The 17,903-nt window shown below is 43.6% G+C and overlaps 6 non-coding genes across 6 annotated transcripts; all 6 read right to left on the bottom strand.

Annotated features, from left to right (window-relative positions):
- Nucleotides 1–191: 191 nt before the first annotated feature.
- TRNAC-GCA (transfer RNA cysteine (anticodon GCA)) lies at nt 192–263 on the bottom strand. The gene has a single exon. It is a non-coding gene; the product is annotated as a tRNA-Cys (tRNA).
- A 1,278-nt stretch (nt 264–1,541) lies between these two features.
- TRNAC-GCA (transfer RNA cysteine (anticodon GCA)) lies at nt 1,542–1,613 on the bottom strand. Its single transcript has one exon. It is a non-coding gene; the product is annotated as a tRNA-Cys (tRNA).
- A 3,136-nt stretch (nt 1,614–4,749) lies between these two features.
- TRNAC-GCA (transfer RNA cysteine (anticodon GCA)) lies at nt 4,750–4,821 on the bottom strand. Its single transcript has one exon. It is a non-coding gene; the product is annotated as a tRNA-Cys (tRNA).
- Nucleotides 4,822–6,395: 1,574 nt separating this feature from the next.
- TRNAC-GCA (transfer RNA cysteine (anticodon GCA)) lies at nt 6,396–6,467 on the bottom strand. The gene has a single exon. It is a non-coding gene; the product is annotated as a tRNA-Cys (tRNA).
- Nucleotides 6,468–16,661: 10,194 nt separating this feature from the next.
- TRNAC-GCA (transfer RNA cysteine (anticodon GCA)) lies at nt 16,662–16,733 on the bottom strand. Its single transcript has one exon. It is a non-coding gene; the product is annotated as a tRNA-Cys (tRNA).
- Nucleotides 16,734–17,759: 1,026 nt separating this feature from the next.
- Nucleotides 17,760–17,831, bottom strand: TRNAC-GCA (transfer RNA cysteine (anticodon GCA)). The gene has a single exon. It is a non-coding gene; the product is annotated as a tRNA-Cys (tRNA).
- Nucleotides 17,832–17,903: the final 72 nt, after the last annotated feature.

The following is a 17,903-nucleotide window of genomic DNA, read 5'->3' as shown; positions in this document are numbered from 1 at the left end:
GTAATGTTCTGAGGAAACCAATTTCTCAAAAGTAAGGATGCTTGTTGAAATCCCTACCAATGAAGATTGCCAGTGAGAGTGTGGATGACAAGTTCTGCATGAGAAAAATGCTCAAGGGTAACAAGTTGAAGGAGAGCTTTCTTGGAAAGGTAACCATATCGTTGGATGGCATTAGTAAAGCTGGCACTTGAAGGGGGCACCTGGATTTGAACCAGGGACCTCTCGATCTGCAGTCGAATGCTCTTCCACTGAGCTATACCCCCTTGGCTTATGATTGGGCTCACTGGTTCTTAAAAAGTAATGTTCTGAGGAAACCAATTTCTCAAAAGTAAGGATGCTTGTTGAAATCCCTACCAATGAAGATTGCCAGTGAGAGTGTGGATGACAAGTTCTGCATGAGAAAAATGCTCAAGGGTAACAAGTTGAAGGAGAGCTTTCTTGGAAAGGTAACCATATCGTTGGATGGCATTAGTAAAGCTGGCACTTGAAGGGGGCACCCGGATTTGAACCAGGGACCTCGCGATCTGCAGTCGAATGCTCTTCCACTGAGCTATACCTCCTTGGCTTATGATTGGGCTCACTGGTTCTTAAAAAGTAATGTTCTGAGGAAACCAATTTCTCAAAAGTAAGGATGCTTGTTGAAATCCCTACCAATAAAGATTGCCAGTGAGAGAGTGGATGACTCTGCATGAGAAATAGGCTCAAGGGTAACAAGTTGAAGGAGAGCTTTCTTGGAAAGGTAACCATATCGTTGGATGGCATTAGTAAAGCTGGCACTTGAAGGGGGCACCCAGATTTGAAGCTATGCCCCCTTGGCTTATGATTGGGCTCACTGGTTCTTAAAAAGTAATGTTCTGAGGAAACCAATTTCTCAAAAGTAAGGATGCTTGTTGAAATCCCTACCAATAAAGATTGCCAGTGAGAGAGTGGATGACTCTGCATGAGAAATAGGCTCAAGGGTAACAAGTTGAAGAAGAGCTTTCTTGGAAAGGTAACCATATCGTTGAATAGCATGAGTAAAGCTGGCACTTGAAGGGGGCACCCAGATTTGAAGCTATGCCCCCTTGGCTTATGATTGGGCTAACTGGTTCTTAAAAAGTAATGTTCTGAGGAAACCAATTTCTCAAAAGTAAGGATGCTTGTTGAAATCCCTACCAATGAAGATTGCCAGTGAGAGAGTGGATGACTCTGCATGAGAAATAGGCTCAAGGGTAACAAGTTGAAGAAGAGCTTTCTTGGAAAGGTAACCATATCGTTGAATAGCATGAGTAAAGCTGGCACTTGAAGGGGGCACCCAGATTTGAAGCTATGCCCCCTTGGCTTATGATTGGGCTCACTGGTTCTTAAAAAGTAATGTTCTGAGGAAACCAATTTCTCAAAAGTAAGGATGCTTGTTGAAATCCCTACCAATGAAGATTGCCAGTGAGAGTGTGGATGACAAGTTCTGCATGAGAAAAATGCTCAAGGGTAACAAGTTGAAGGAGAGCTTTCTTGGAAAGGTAACCATATCGTTGGATGGCATTAGTAAAGCTGGCACTTGAAGGGGGCACCTGGATTTGAACCAGGGACCTCTCGATCTGCAGTCGAATGCTCTTCCACTGAGCTATACCCCCTTGGCTTATGATTGGGCTCACTGGTTCTTAAAAAGTAATGTTCTGAGGAAACCAATTTCTCAAAAGTAAGGATGCTTGTTGAAATCCCTACCAATGAAGATTGCCAGTGAGAGAGTGGATGACAAGTTCTGCATGAGAAAAATGCTCAAGGGTAACAAGTTGAAGGAGAGCTTTCTTGGAAAGGTAACCATATCGTTGGATGGCATTAGTAAAGCTGGCACTTGAAGGGGGCACCCAGATTTGAAGCTATGCCCCCTTGGCTTATGATTGGGCTCACTGGTTCTTAAAAAGTAATGTTCTGAGGAAACCAATTTCTCAAAAGTAAGGATGCTTGTTGAAATCCCTACCAATAAAGATTGCCAGTGAGAGAGTGGATGACTCTGCATGAGAAATAGGCTCAAGGGTAACAAGTTGAAGAAGAGCTTTCTTGGAAAGGTAACCATATCGTTGAATAGCATGAGTAAAGCTGGCACTTGAAGGGGGCACCCAGATTTGAAGCTATGCCCCCTTGGCTTATGATTGGGCTAACTGGTTCTTAAAAAGTAATGTTCTGAGGAAACCAATTTCTCAAAAGTAAGGATGCTTGTTGAAATCCCTACCAATGAAGATTGCCAGTGAGAGAGTGGATGACTCTGCATGAGAAATAGGCTCAAGGGTAACAAGTTGAAGAAGAGCTTTCTTGGAAAGGTAACCATATCGTTGAATAGCATGAGTAAAGCTGGCACTTGAAGGGGGCACCCAGATTTGAAGCTATGCCCCCTTGGCTTATGATTGGGCTCACTGGTTCTTAAAAAGTAATGTTCTGAGGAAACCAATTTCTCAAAAGTAAGGATGCTTGTTGAAATCCCTACCAATGAAGATTGCCAGTGAGAGAGTGGATGACAAGTTCTGCATGAGAAAAATGCTCAAGGGTAACAAGTTGAAGGAGAGCTTTCTTGGAAAGGTAACCATATCGTTGGATGGCATTAGTAAAGCTGGCACTTGAAGGGGGCACCCGGATTTGAACCAGGGACCTCTCGATCTGCAGTCGAATGCTCTTCCACTGAGCTATACCCCCTTGGCTTATGATTGGGCTCACTGGTTCTTAAAAAGTAATGTTCTGAGGAAACCAATTTCTCAAAAGTAAGGATGCTTGTTGAAATCCCTACCAATAAAGATTGCCAGTGAGAGAGTGGATGACTCTGCATGAGAAATAGGCTCAAGGGTAACAAGTTGAAGAAGAGCTTTCTTGGAAAGGTAACCATATCGTTGAATAGCATGAGTAAAGCTGGCACTTGAAGGGGGCACCCAGATTTGAAGCTATGCCCCCTTGGCTTATGATTGGGCTAACTGGTTCTTAAAAAGTAATGTTCTGAGGAAACCAATTTCTCAAAAGTAAGGATGCTTGTTGAAATCCCTACCAATGAAGATTGCCAGTGAGAGAGTGGATGACTCTGCATGAGAAATAGGCTCAAGGGTAACAAGTTGAAGAAGAGCTTTCTTGGAAAGGTAACCATATCGTTGAATAGCATGAGTAAAGCTGGCACTTGAAGGGGGCACCCAGATTTGAAGCTATGCCCCCTTGGCTTATGATTGGGCTCACTGGTTCTTAAAAAGTAATGTTCTGAGGAAACCAATTTCTCAAAAGTAAGGATGCTTGTTGAAATCCCTACCAATGAAGATTGCCAGTGAGAGAGTGGATGACAAGTTCTGCATGAGAAAAATGCTCAAGGGTAACAAGTTGAAGGAGAGCTTTCTTGGAAAGGTAACCATATCGTTGGATGGCATTAGTAAAGCTGGCACTTGAAGGGGGCACCCGGATTTGAACCAGAGACATCTCAATCTGCAGTCGAATGCTCTTCCACTGAGCTATACCCCCTTGGCTTATGATTGGGCTCACTGGTTCTTAAAAAGTAATGTTCTGAGGAAACCAATTTCTCAAAAGTAAGGATGCTTGTTGAAATCCCTACCAATGAAGATTGCCAGTGAGAGTGTGGATGACAAGTTCTGCATGAGAAAAATGCTCAAGGGTAACAAGTTGAAGGAGAGCTTTCTTGGAAAGGTAACCATATCGTTGGATGGCATTAGTAAAGCTGGCACTTGAAGGGGGCACCCGGATTTGAACCAGGGACCTCGCGATCTGCAGTCGAATGCTCTTCCACTGAGCTATACCTCCTTGGCTTATGATTGGGCTCACTGGTTCTTAAAAAGTAATGTTCTGAGGAAACCAATTTCTCAAAAGTAAGGATGCTTGTTGAAATCCCTACCAATAAAGATTGCCAGTGAGAGAGTGGATGACTCTGCATGAGAAATAGGCTCAAGGGTAACAAGTTGAAGGAGAGCTTTCTTGGAAAGGTAACCATATCGTTGGATGGCATTAGTAAAGCTGGCACTTGAAGGGGGCACCCAGATTTGAAGCTATGCCCCCTTGGCTTATGATTGGGCTCACTGGTTCTTAAAAAGTAATGTTCTGAGGAAACCAATTTCTCAAAAGTAAGGATGCTTGTTGAAATCCCTACCAATAAAGATTGCCAGTGAGAGAGTGGATGACTCTGCATGAGAAATAGGCTCAAGGGTAACAAGTTGAAGAAGAGCTTTCTTGGAAAGGTAACCATATCGTTGAATAGCATGAGTAAAGCTGGCACTTGAAGGGGGCACCCAGATTTGAAGCTATGCCCCCTTGGCTTATGATTGGGCTCACTGGTTCTTAAAAAGTAATGTTCTGAGGAAACCAATTTCTCAAAAGTAAGGATGCTTGTTGAAATCCCTACCAATGAAGATTGCCAGTGAGAGAGTGGATGACACTGCATGAGAAATAGGCTCAAGGGTAACAAGTTGAAGAAGAGCTTTCTTGGAAAGGTAACCATATCGTTGAATAGCATGAGTAAAGCTGGCACTTGAAGGGGGCACCCAGATTTGAAGCTATGCCCCCTTGGCTTATGATTGGGCTCACTGGTTCTTAAAAAGTAATGTTCTGAGGAAACCAATTTCTCAAAAGTAAGGATGCTTGTTGAAATCCCTACCAATGAAGATTGCCAGTGAGAGTGTGGATGACAAGTTCTGCATGAGAAAAATGCTCAAGGGTAACAAGTTGAAGGAGAGCTTTCTTGGAAAGGTAACCATATCGTTGGATGGCATTAGTAAAGCTGGCACTTGAAGGGGGCACCTGGATTTGAACCAGGGACCTCTCGATCTGCAGTCGAATGCTCTTCCACTGAGCTATACCCCCTTGGCTTATGATTGGGCTCACTGGTTCTTAAAAAGTAATGTTCTGAGGAAACCAATTTCTCAAAAGTAAGGATGCTTGTTGAAATCCCTACCAATGAAGATTGCCAGTGAGAGAGTGGATGACAAGTTCTGCATGAGAAAAATGCTCAAGGGTAACAAGTTGAAGGAGAGCTTTCTTGGAAAGGTAACCATATCGTTGGATGGCATTAGTAAAGCTGGCACTTGAAGGTGCACCCGGATTTGAACCAGGGACCTCTCGATCTGCAGTCAAATGCTCTTCCACTGAGCTATACCCCCTTGGCTTATGATTGGGCTCACTGGTTCTTAAAAAGTAATGTTCTGAGGAAACCAATTTCTCAAAAGTAAGGATGCTTGTTGAAATCCCTACCAATAAAGATTGCCAGTGAGAGAGTGGATGACACTGCATGAGAAATAGGCTCAAGGGTAACAAGTTGAAGAAGAGCTTTCTTGGAAAGGTAACCATATCGTTGAATAGCATGAGTAAAGCTGGCACTTGAAGGGGGCACCCAGATTTGAAGCTATGCCCCCTTGGCTTATGATTGGGCTCACTGGTTCTTAAAAAGTAATGTTCTGAGGAAACCAATTTCTCAAAAGTAAGGATGCTTGTTGAAATCCCTACCAATGAAGATTGCCAGTGAGAGAGTGGATGACAAGTTCTGCATGAGAAAAATGCTCAAGGGTAACAAGTTGAAGGAGAGCTTTCTTGGAAAGGTAACCATATCGTTGGATGGCATTAGTAAAGCTGGCACTTGAAGGGGGCACCCGGATTTGAACCAGGGACCTCTCGATCTGCAGTCGAATGCTCTTCCACTGAGCTATACCCCCTTGGCTTATGATTGGGCTCACTGGTTCTTAAAAAGTAATGTTCTGAGGAAACCAATTTCTCAAAAGTAAGGATGCTTGTTGAAATCCCTACCAATAAAGATTGCCAGTGAGAGAGTGGATGACTCTGCATGAGAAATAGGCTCAAGGGTAACAAGTTGAAGAAGAGCTTTCTTGGAAAGGTAACCATATCGTTGAATAGCATGAGTAAAGCTGGCACTTGAAGGGGGCACCCAGATTTGAAGCTATGCCCCCTTGGCTTATGATTGGGCTAACTGGTTCTTAAAAAGTAATGTTCTGAGGAAACCAATTTCTCAAAAGTAAGGATGCTTGTTGAAATCCCTACCAATGAAGATTGCCAGTGAGAGAGTGGATGACTCTGCATGAGAAATAGGCTCAAGGGTAACAAGTTGAAGAAGAGCTTTCTTGGAAAGGTAACCATATCGTTGAATAGCATGAGTAAAGCTGGCACTTGAAGGGGGCACCCAGATTTGAAGCTATGCCCCCTTGGCTTATGATTGGGCTCACTGGTTCTTAAAAAGTAATGTTCTGAGGAAACCAATTTCTCAAAAGTAAGGATGCTTGTTGAAATCCCTACCAATGAAGATTGCCAGTGAGAGTGTGGATGACAAGTTCTGCATGAGAAAAATGCTCAAGGGTAACAAGTTGAAGGAGAGCTTTCTTGGAAAGGTAACCATATCGTTGGATGGCATTAGTAAAGCTGGCACTTGAAGGGGGCACCTGGATTTGAACCAGGGACCTCTCGATCTGCAGTCGAATGCTCTTCCACTGAGCTATACCCCCTTGGCTTATGATTGGGCTCACTGGTTCTTAAAAAGTAATGTTCTGAGGAAACCAATTTCTCAAAAGTAAGGATGCTTGTTGAAATCCCTACCAATGAAGATTGCCAGTGAGAGAGTGGATGACAAGTTCTGCATGAGAAAAATGCTCAAGGGTAACAAGTTGAAGGAGAGCTTTCTTGGAAAGGTAACCATATCGTTGGATGGCATTAGTAAAGCTGGCACTTGAAGGGGGCACCCGGATTTGAACCAGGGACCTCTCGATCTGCAGTCGAATGCTCTTCCACTGAGCTATACCCCCTTGGCTTATGATTGGGCTCACTGGTTCTTAAAAAGTAATGTTCTGAGGAAACCAATTTCTCAAAAGTAAGGATGCTTGTTGAAATCCCTACCAATAAAGATTGCCAGTGAGAGAGTGGATGACTCTGCATGAGAAATAGGCTCAAGGGTAACAAGTTGAAGAAGAGCTTTCTTGGAAAGGTAACCATATCGTTGAATAGCATGAGTAAAGCTGGCACTTGAAGGGGGCACCCAGATTTGAAGCTATGCCCCCTTGGCTTATGATTGGGCTAACTGGTTCTTAAAAAGTAATGTTCTGAGGAAACCAATTTCTCAAAAGTAAGGATGCTTGTTGAAATCCCTACCAATGAAGATTGCCAGTGAGAGAGTGGATGACTCTGCATGAGAAATAGGCTCAAGGGTAACAAGTTGAAGAAGAGCTTTCTTGGAAAGGTAACCATATCGTTGAATAGCATGAGTAAAGCTGGCACTTGAAGGGGGCACCCAGATTTGAAGCTATGCCCCCTTGGCTTATGATTGGGCTCACTGGTTCTTAAAAAGTAATGTTCTGAGGAAACCAATTTCTCAAAAGTAAGGATGCTTGTTGAAATCCCTACCAATGAAGATTGCCAGTGAGAGAGTGGATGACAAGTTCTGCATGAGAAAAATGCTCAAGGGTAACAAGTTGAAGGAGAGCTTTCTTGGAAAGGTAACCATATCGTTGGATGGCATTAGTAAAGCTGGCACTTGAAGGGGGCACCCGGATTTGAACCAGAGACATCTCAATCTGCAGTCGAATGCTCTTCCACTGAGCTATACCCCCTTGGCTTATGATTGGGCTCACTGGTTCTTAAAAAGTAATGTTCTGAGGAAACCAATTTCTCAAAAGTAAGGATGCTTGTTGAAATCCCTACCAATGAAGATTGCCAGTGAGAGTGTGGATGACAAGTTCTGCATGAGAAAAATGCTCAAGGGTAACAAGTTGAAGGAGAGCTTTCTTGGAAAGGTAACCATATCGTTGGATGGCATTAGTAAAGCTGGCACTTGAAGGGGGCACCCGGATTTGAACCAGGGACCTCGCGATCTGCAGTCGAATGCTCTTCCACTGAGCTATACCTCCTTGGCTTATGATTGGGCTCACTGGTTCTTAAAAAGTAATGTTCTGAGGAAACCAATTTCTCAAAAGTAAGGATGCTTGTTGAAATCCCTACCAATAAAGATTGCCAGTGAGAGAGTGGATGACTCTGCATGAGAAATAGGCTCAAGGGTAACAAGTTGAAGGAGAGCTTTCTTGGAAAGGTAACCATATCGTTGGATGGCATTAGTAAAGCTGGCACTTGAAGGGGGCACCCAGATTTGAAGCTATGCCCCCTTGGCTTATGATTGGGCTCACTGGTTCTTAAAAAGTAATGTTCTGAGGAAACCAATTTCTCAAAAGTAAGGATGCTTGTTGAAATCCCTACCAATAAAGATTGCCAGTGAGAGAGTGGATGACTCTGCATGAGAAATAGGCTCAAGGGTAACAAGTTGAAGAAGAGCTTTCTTGGAAAGGTAACCATATCGTTGAATAGCATGAGTAAAGCTGGCACTTGAAGGGGGCACCCAGATTTGAAGCTATGCCCCCTTGGCTTATGATTGGGCTCACTGGTTCTTAAAAAGTAATGTTCTGAGGAAACCAATTTCTCAAAAGTAAGGATGCTTGTTGAAATCCCTACCAATGAAGATTGCCAGTGAGAGTGTGGATGACAAGTTCTGCATGAGAAAAATGCTCAAGGGTAACAAGTTGAAGGAGAGCTTTCTTGGAAAGGTAACCATATCGTTGGATGGCATTAGTAAAGCTGGCACTTGAAGGGGGCACCCGGATTTGAACCAGGGACCTCTCGATCTGCAGTCGAATGCTCTTCCACTGAGCTATACCCCCTTGGCTTATGATTGGGCTCACTGGTTCTTAAAAAGTAATGTTCTGAGGAAACCAATTTCTCAAAAGTAAGGATGCTTGTTGAAATCCCTACCAATAAAGATTGCCAGTGAGAGAGTGGATGACACTGCATGAGAAATAGGCTCAAGGGTAACAAGTTGAAGAAGAGCTTTCTTGGAAAGGTAACCATATCGTTGAATAGCATGAGTAAAGCTGGCACTTGAAGGGGGCACCCAGATTTGAAGCTATGCCCCCTTGGCTTATGATTGGGCTCACTGGTTCTTAAAAAGTAATGTTCTGAGGAAACCAATTTCTCAAAAGTAAGGATGCTTGTTGAAATCCCTACCAATGAAGATTGCCAGTGAGAGTGTGGATGACAAGTTCTGCATGAGAAAAATGCTCAAGGGTAACAAGTTGAAGGAGAGCTTTCTTGGAAAGGTAACCATATCGTTGGATGGCATTAGTAAAGCTGGCACTTGAAGGGGGCACCCGGATTTGAACCAGGGACCTCTCGATCTGCAGTCGAATGCTCTTCCACTGAGCTATACCCCCTTGGCTTATGATTGGGCTCACTGGTTCTTAAAAAGTAATGTTCTGAGGAAACCAATTTCTCAAAAGTAAGGATGCTTGTTGAAATCCCTACCAATGAAGATTGCCAGTGAGAGAGTGGATGACAAGTTCTGCATGAGAAAAATGCTCAAGGGTAACAAGTTGAAGGAGAGCTTTCTTGGAAAGGTAACCATATCGTTGGATGGCATTAGTAAAGCTGGCACTTGAAGGTGCACCCGGATTTGAACCAGGGACCTCTCGATCTGCAGTCGAATGCTCTTCCACTGAGCTATACCCCCTTGGCTTATGATTGGGCTCACTGGTTCTTAAAAAGTAATGTTCTGAGGAAACCAATTTCTCAAAAGTAAGGATGCTTGTTGAAATCCCTACCAATAAAGATTGCCAGTGAGAGAGTGGATGACACTGCATGAGAAATAGGCTCAAGGGTAACAAGTTGAAGAAGAGCTTTCTTGGAAAGGTAACCATATCGTTGAATAGCATGAGTAAAGCTGGCACTTCAGTCGAATGCTCTTCCACTGAGCTATACCCCCTTGGCTTATGATTGGGCTCACTGGTTCTTAAAAAGTAATGTTCTGAGGAAACCAATTTCTCAAAAGTAAGGATGCTTGTTGAAATCCCTACCAATGAAGATTGCCAGTGAGAGAGTGGATGACAAGTTCTGCATGAGAAAAATGCTCAAGGGTAACAAGTTGAAGGAGAGCTTTCTTGGAAAGGTAACCATATCGTTGGATGGCATTAGTAAAGCTGGCACTTGTAGGGGGCACCCGGATTTGAACCAGGGACCTCTCGATCTGCAGTCGAATGCTCTTCCACTGAGCTATACCCCCTTGGCTTATGATTGGGCTCACTGGTTCTTAAAAAGTAATGTTCTGAGGAAACCAATTTCTCAAAAGTAAGGATGCTTGTTGAAATCCCTACCAATAAAGATTGCCAGTGAGAGAGTGGATGACACTGCATGAGAAATAGGCTCAAGGGTAACAAGTTGAAGAAGAGCTTTCTTGGAAAGGTAACCATATCGTTGAATAGCATGAGTAAAGCTGGCACTTGAAGGGGGCACCCAGATTTGAAGCTATGCCCCCTTGGCTTATGATTGGGCTAACTGGTTCTTAAAAAGTAATGTTCTGAGGAAACCAATTTCTCAAAAGTAAGGATGCTTGTTGAAATCCCTACCAATGAAGATTGCCAGTGAGAGAGTGGATGACAAGTTCTGCATGAGAAAAATGCTCAAGGGTAACAAGTTGAAGGAGAGCTTTCTTGGAAAGGTAACCATATCGTTGGATGGCATTAGTAAAGCTGGCACTTGAAGGGGGCACCCGGATTTGAACCAGGGACCTCTCGATCTGCAGTCGAATGCTCTTCCACTGAGCTATACCCCCTTGGCTTATGATTGGGCTCACTGGTTCTTAAAAAGTAATGTTCTGAGGAAACCAATTTCTCAAAAGTAAGGATGCTTGTTGAAATCCCTACCAATAAAGATTGCCAGTGAGAGAGTGGATGACACTGCATGAGAAATAGGCTCAAGGGTAACAAGTTGAAGAAGAGCTTTCTTGGAAAGGTAACCATATCGTTGAATAGCATGAGTAAAGCTGGCACTTGAAGGGGGCACCCAGATTTGAAGCTATGCCCCCTTGGCTTATGATTGGGCTCACTGGTTCTTAAAAAGTAATGTTCTGAGGAAACCAATTTCTCAAAAGTAAGGATGCTTGTTGAAATCCCTACCAATGAAGATTGCCAGTGAGAGTGTGGATGACAAGTTCTGCATGAGAAAAATGCTCAAGGGTAACAAGTTGAAGGAGAGCTTTCTTGGAAAGGTAACCATATCGTTGGATGGCATTAGTAAAGCTGGCACTTGAAGGGGGCACCCGGATTTGAACCAGGGACCTCTCGATCTGCAGTCGAATGCTCTTCCACTGAGCTATACCCCCTTGGCTTATGATTGGGCTCACTGGTTCTTAAAAAGTAATGTTCTGAGGAAACCAATTTCTCAAAAGTAAGGATGCTTGTTGAAATCCCTACCAATGAAGATTGCCAGTGAGAGAGTGGATGACAAGTTCTGCATGAGAAAAATGCTCAAGGGTAACAAGTTGAAGGAGAGCTTTCTTGGAAAGGTAACCATATCGTTGGATGGCATTAGTAAAGCTGGCACTTGAAGGTGCACCCGGATTTGAACCAGGGACCTCTCGATCTGCAGTCGAATGCTCTTCCACTGAGCTATACCCCCTTGGCTTATGATTGGGCTCACTGGTTCTTAAAAAGTAATGTTCTGAGGAAACCAATTTCTCAAAAGTAAGGATGCTTGTTGAATTCCCTACCAATAAAGATTGCCAGTGAGAGAGTGGATGACACTGCATGAGAAATAGGCTCAAGGGTAACAAGTTGAAGAAGAGCTTTCTTGGAAAGGTAACCATATCGTTGAATAGCATGAGTAAAGCTGGCACTTGAAGGGGGCACCCAGATTTGAAGCTATGCCCCCTTGGCTTATGATTGGGCTCACTGGTTCTTAAAAAGTAATGTTCTGAGGAAACCAATTTCTCAAAAGTAAGGATGCTTGTTGAAATCCCTACCAATGAAGATTGCCAGTGAGAGAGTGGATGACAAGTTCTGCATGAGAAAAATGCTCAAGGGTAACAAGTTGAAGGAGAGCATTCTTGGAAAGGTAACCATATCGTTGGATGGCATTAGTAAAGCTGGCACTTGTAGGGGGCACCCGGATTTGAACCAGGGACCTCTCGATCTGCAGTCGAATGCTCTTCCACTGAGCTATACCCCCTTGGCTTATGATTGGGCTCACTGGTTCTTAAAAAGTAATGTTCTGAGGAAACCAATTTCTCAAAAGTAAGGATGCTTGTTGAAATCCCTACCAATAAAGATTGCCAGTGAGAGAGTGGATGACACTGCATGAGAAATAGGCTCAAGGGTAACAAGTTGAAGAAGAGCTTTCTTGGAAAGGTAACCATATCGTTGAATAGCATGAGTAAAGCTGGCACTTGAAGGGGGCACCCAGATTTGAAGCTATGCCCCCTTGGCTTATGATTGGGCTCACTGGTTCTTAAAAAGTAATGTTCTGAGGAAACCAATTTCTCAAAAGTAAGGATGCTTGTTGAAATCCCTACCAATAAAGATTGCCAGTGAGAGAGTGGATGACAAGTTCTGCATGAGAAAAATGCTCAAGGGTAACAAGTTGAAGGAGAGCTTTCTTGGAAAGGTAACCATATCGTTGGATGGCATTAGTAAAGCTGGCACTTGAAGGGGGCACCCGGATTTGAACCAGGGACCTCTCGATCTGCAGTCGAATGCTCTTCCACTGAGCTATACCCCCTTGGCTTATGATTGGGCTCACTGGTTCTTAAAAAGTAATGTTCTGAGGAAACCAATTTCTCAAAAGTAAGGATGCTTGTTGAAATCCCTACCAATGAAGATTGCCAGTGAGAGAGTGGATGACAAGTTCTGCATGAGAAAAATGCTCAAGGGTAACAAGTTGAAGGAGAGCTTTCTTGGAAAGGTAACCATATCGTTGGATGGCATTAGTAAAGCTGGCACTTGTAGGGGGCACCCGGATTTGAACCAGGGACCTCTCGATCTGCAGTCGAATGCTCTTCCACTGAGCTATACCCCCTTGGCTTATGATTGGGCTCACTGGTTCTTAAAAAGTAATGTTCTGAGGAAACCAATTTCTCAAAAGTAAGGATGCTTGTTGAAATCCCTACCAATAAAGATTGCCAGTGAGAGAGTGGATGACACTGCATGAGAAATAGGCTCAAGGGTAACAAGTTGAAGAAGAGCTTTCTTGGAAAGGTAACCATATCGTTGAATAGCATGAGTAAAGCTGGCACTTGAAGGGGGCACCCAGATTTGAAGCTATGCCCCCTTGGCTTATGATTGGGCTAACTGGTTCTTAAAAAGTAATGTTCTGAGGAAACCAATTTCTCAAAAGTAAGGATGCTTGTTGAAATCCCTACCAATGAAGATTGCCAGTGAGAGAGTGGATGACAAGTTCTGCATGAGAAAAATGCTCAAGGGTAACAAGTTGAAGGAGAGCTTTCTTGGAAAGGTAACCATATCGTTGGATGGCATTAGTAAAGCTGGCACTTGAAGGGGGCACCCGGATTTGAACCAGGGACCTCTCGATCTGCAGTCGAATGCTCTTCCACTGAGCTATACCCCCTTGGCTTATGATTGGGCTCACTGGTTCTTAAAAAGTAATGTTCTGAGGAAACCAATTTCTCAAAAGTAAGGATGCTTGTTGAAATCCCTACCAATAAAGATTGCCAGTGAGAGAGTGGATGACACTGCATGAGAAATAGGCTCAAGGGTAACAAGTTGAAGAAGAGCTTTCTTGGAAAGGTAACCATATCGTTGAATAGCATGAGTAAAGCTGGCACTTGAAGGGGGCACCCAGATTTGAAGCTATGCCCCCTTGGCTTATGATTGGGCTCACTGGTTCTTAAAAAGTAATGTTCTGAGGAAACCAATTTCTCAAAAGTAAGGATGCTTGTTGAAATCCCTACCAATGAAGATTGCCAGTGAGAGTGTGGATGACAAGTTCTGCATGAGAAAAATGCTCAAGGGTAACAAGTTGAAGGAGAGCTTTCTTGGAAAGGTAACCATATCGTTGGATGGCATTAGTAAAGCTGGCACTTGAAGGGGGCACCCGGATTTGAACCAGGGACCTCTCGATCTGCAGTCGAATGCTCTTCCACTGAGCTATACCCCCTTGGCTTATGATTGGGCTCACTGGTTCTTAAAAAGTAATGTTCTGAGGAAACCAATTTCTCAAAAGTAAGGATGCTTGTTGAAATCCCTACCAATGAAGATTGCCAGTGAGAGAGTGGATGACAAGTTCTGCATGAGAAAAATGCTCAAGGGTAACAAGTTGAAGGAGAGCTTTCTTGGAAAGGTAACCATATCGTTGGATGGCATTAGTAAAGCTGGCACTTGAAGGTGCACCCGGATTTGAACCAGGGACCTCTCGATCTGCAGTCGAATGCTCTTCCACTGAGCTATACCCCCTTGGCTTATGATTGGGCTCACTGGTTCTTAAAAAGTAATGTTCTGAGGAAACCAATTTCTCAAAAGTAAGGATGCTTGTTGAATTCCCTACCAATAAAGATTGCCAGTGAGAGAGTGGATGACACTGCATGAGAAATAGGCTCAAGGGTAACAAGTTGAAGAAGAGCTTTCTTGGAAAGGTAACCATATCGTTGAATAGCATGAGTAAAGCTGGCACTTGAAGGGGGCACCCAGATTTGAAGCTATGCCCCCTTGGCTTATGATTGGGCTCACTGGTTCTTAAAAAGTAATGTTCTGAGGAAACCAATTTCTCAAAAGTAAGGATGCTTGTTGAAATCCCTACCAATGAAGATTGCCAGTGAGAGAGTGGATGACAAGTTCTGCATGAGAAAAATGCTCAAGGGTAACAAGTTGAAGGAGAGCATTCTTGGAAAGGTAACCATATCGTTGGATGGCATTAGTAAAGCTGGCACTTGTAGGGGGCACCCGGATTTGAACCAGGGACCTCTCGATCTGCAGTCGAATGCTCTTCCACTGAGCTATACCCCCTTGGCTTATGATTGGGCTCACTGGTTCTTAAAAAGTAATGTTCTGAGGAAACCAATTTCTCAAAAGTAAGGATGCTTGTTGAAATCCCTACCAATAAAGATTGCCAGTGAGAGAGTGGATGACACTGCATGAGAAATAGGCTCAAGGGTAACAAGTTGAAGAAGAGCTTTCTTGGAAAGGTAACCATATCGTTGAATAGCATGAGTAAAGCTGGCACTTGAAGGGGGCACCCAGATTTGAAGCTATGCCCCCTTGGCTTATGATTGGGCTCACTGGTTCTTAAAAAGTAATGTTCTGAGGAAACCAATTTCTCAAAAGTAAGGATGCTTGTTGAAATCCCTACCAATAAAGATTGCCAGTGAGAGAGTGGATGACAAGTTCTGCATGAGAAAAATGCTCAAGGGTAACAAGTTGAAGGAGAGCTTTCTTGGAAAGGTAACCATATCGTTGGATGGCATTAGTAAAGCTGGCACTTGAAGGGGGCACCCGGATTTGAACCAGGGACCTCTCGATCTGCAGTCGAATGCTCTTCCACTGAGCTATACCCCCTTGGCTTATGATTGGGCTCACTGGTTCTTAAAAAGTAATGTTCTGAGGAAACCAATTTCTCAAAAGTAAGGATGCTTGTTGAAATCCCTACCAATGAAGATTGCCAGTGAGAGAGTGGATGACAAGTTCTGCATGAGAAAAATGCTCAAGGGTAACAAGTTGAAGGAGAGCTTTCTTGGAAAGGTAACCATATCGTTGGATGGCATTAGTAAAGCTGGCACTTGTAGGGGGCACCCGGATTTGAACCAGGGACCTCTCGATCTGCAGTCGAATGCTCTTCCACTGAGCTATACCCCCTTGGCTTATGATTGGGCTCACTGGTTCTTAAAAAGTAATGTTCTGAGGAAACCAATTTCTCAAAAGTAAGGATGCTTGTTGAAATCCCTACCAATAAAGATTGCCAGTGAGAGAGTGGATGACACTGCATGAGAAATAGGCTCAAGGGTAACAAGTTGAAGAAGAGCTTTCTTGGAAAGGTAACCATATCGTTGAATAGCATGAGTAAAGCTGGCACTTGAAGGGGGCACCCAGATTTGAAGCTATGCCCCCTTGGCTTATGATTGGGCTCACTGGTTCTTAAAAAGTAATGTTCTGAGGAAACCAATTTCTCAAAAGTAAGGATGCTTGTTGAAATCCCTACCAATGAAGATTGCCAGTGAGAGAGTGGATGACAAGTTCTGCATGAGAAAAATGCTCAAGGGTAACAAGTTGAAGGAGAGCTTTCTTGGAAAGGTAACCATATCGTTGGATGGCATTAGTAAAGCTGGCACTTGAAGGGGGCACCCGGATTTGAACCAGGGACCTCTCGATCTGCAGTCGAATGCTCTTCCACTGAGCTATACCCCCTTGGCTTATGATTGGGCTCACTGGTTCTTAAAAAGTAATGTTCTGAGGAAACCAATTTCTCAAAAGTAAGGATGCTTGTTGAAATCCCTACCAATAAAGATTGCCAGTGAGAGAGTGGATGACTCTGCATGAGAAATAGGCTCAAGGGTAACAAGTTGAAGGAGAGCTTTCTTGGAAAGGTAACCATATCGTTGGATGGCATTAGTAAAGCTGGCACTTGAAGGGGGCACCCAGATTTGAAGCTATGCCCCCTTGGCTTATGATTGGGCTCACTGGTTCTTAAAAAGTAATGTTCTGAGGAAACCAATTTCTCAAAAGTAAGGATGCTTGTTGAAATCCCTACCAATGAAGATTGCCAGTGAGAGAGTGGATGACAAGTTCTGCATGAGAAAAATGCTCAAGGGTAACAAGTTGAAGGAGAGCTTTCTTGGAAAGGTAACCATATCGTTGGATGGCATTAGTAAAGCTGGCACTTGAAGGGGGCACCTGGATTTGAACCAGGGACCTCTCGATCTGCAGTCGAATGCTCTTCCACTGAGCTATACCCCCTTGGCTTATGATTTGGCTCACTAGTTCTTAAAAAGTAATGTTCTGAGGAAACCAATTTCTCAAAAGTAAGGATGCTTGTTGAAATCCCTACCAATAAAGATTGCCAGTGAGAGAGTGGATGACTCTGCATGAGAAATAGGCTCAAGGGTAACAAGTTGAAGAAGAGCTTTCTTGGAAAGGTAACCATATCGTTGAATAGCATGAGTAAAGCTGGCACTTGAAGGGGGCACCCAGATTTGAAGCTATGCCCCCTTGGCTTATGATTGGGCTCACTGGTTCTTAAAAAGTAATGTTCTGAGGAAACCAATTTCTCAAAAGTAAGGATGCTTGTTGAAATCCCTACCAATGAAGATTGCCAGTGAGAGAGTGGATGACAAGTTCTGCATGAGAAAAATGCTCAAGGGTAACAAGTTGAAGGAGAGCTTTCTTGGAAAGGTAACCATATCGTTGGATGGCATTAGTAAAGCTGGCACTTGAAGGGGGCACCCGGATTTGAACCAGGGACCTCTCGATCTGCAGTCGAATGCTCTTCCACTGAGCTATACCCCCTTGGCTTATAATTGGGCTCACTGGTTCTTAAAAAGTAATGTTCTGAGGAAACCAATTTCTCAAAAGTAAGGATGCTTGTTGAAATCCCTACCAATAAAGATTGCCAGTGAGAGAGTGGATGACTCTGCATGAGAAATAGGCTCAAGGGTAACAAGTTGAAGGAGAGCTTTCTTGGAAAGGTAACCATATCGTTGGATGGCATTAGTAAAGCTGGCACTTGAAGGGGGCACCCAGATTTGAAGCTATGCCCCCTTGGCTTATGATTGGGCTCACTGGTTCTTAAAAAGTAATGTTCTGAGGAAACCAATTTCTCAAAAGTAAGGATGCTTGTTGAAATCCCTACCAATGAAGATTGCCAGTGAGAGAGTGGATGACAAGTTCTGCATGAGAAAAATGCTCAAGGGTAACAAGTTGAAGGAGAGCTTTCTTGGAAAGGTAACCATATCGTTGGATGGCATTAGTAAAGCTGGCACTTGAAGGGGGCACCTGGATTTGAACCAGGGACCTCTCGATCTGCAGTCGAATGCTCTTCCACTGAGCTATACCCCCTTGGCTTATGATTTGGCTCACTAGTTCTTAAAAAGTAATGTTCTGAGGAAACCAATTTCTCAAAAGTAAGGA

This window comes from Eleutherodactylus coqui, chromosome 13 (genome assembly GCF_035609145.1).
Source record: "Eleutherodactylus coqui strain aEleCoq1 chromosome 13, aEleCoq1.hap1, whole genome shotgun sequence".
NCBI classification, from domain to species: domain Eukaryota; kingdom Metazoa; phylum Chordata; class Amphibia; order Anura; family Eleutherodactylidae; genus Eleutherodactylus; species Eleutherodactylus coqui.
The sequence above is the reverse complement of the archived record's forward strand: the minus strand, read 5'-3'. Positions and strand labels throughout refer to the sequence as shown.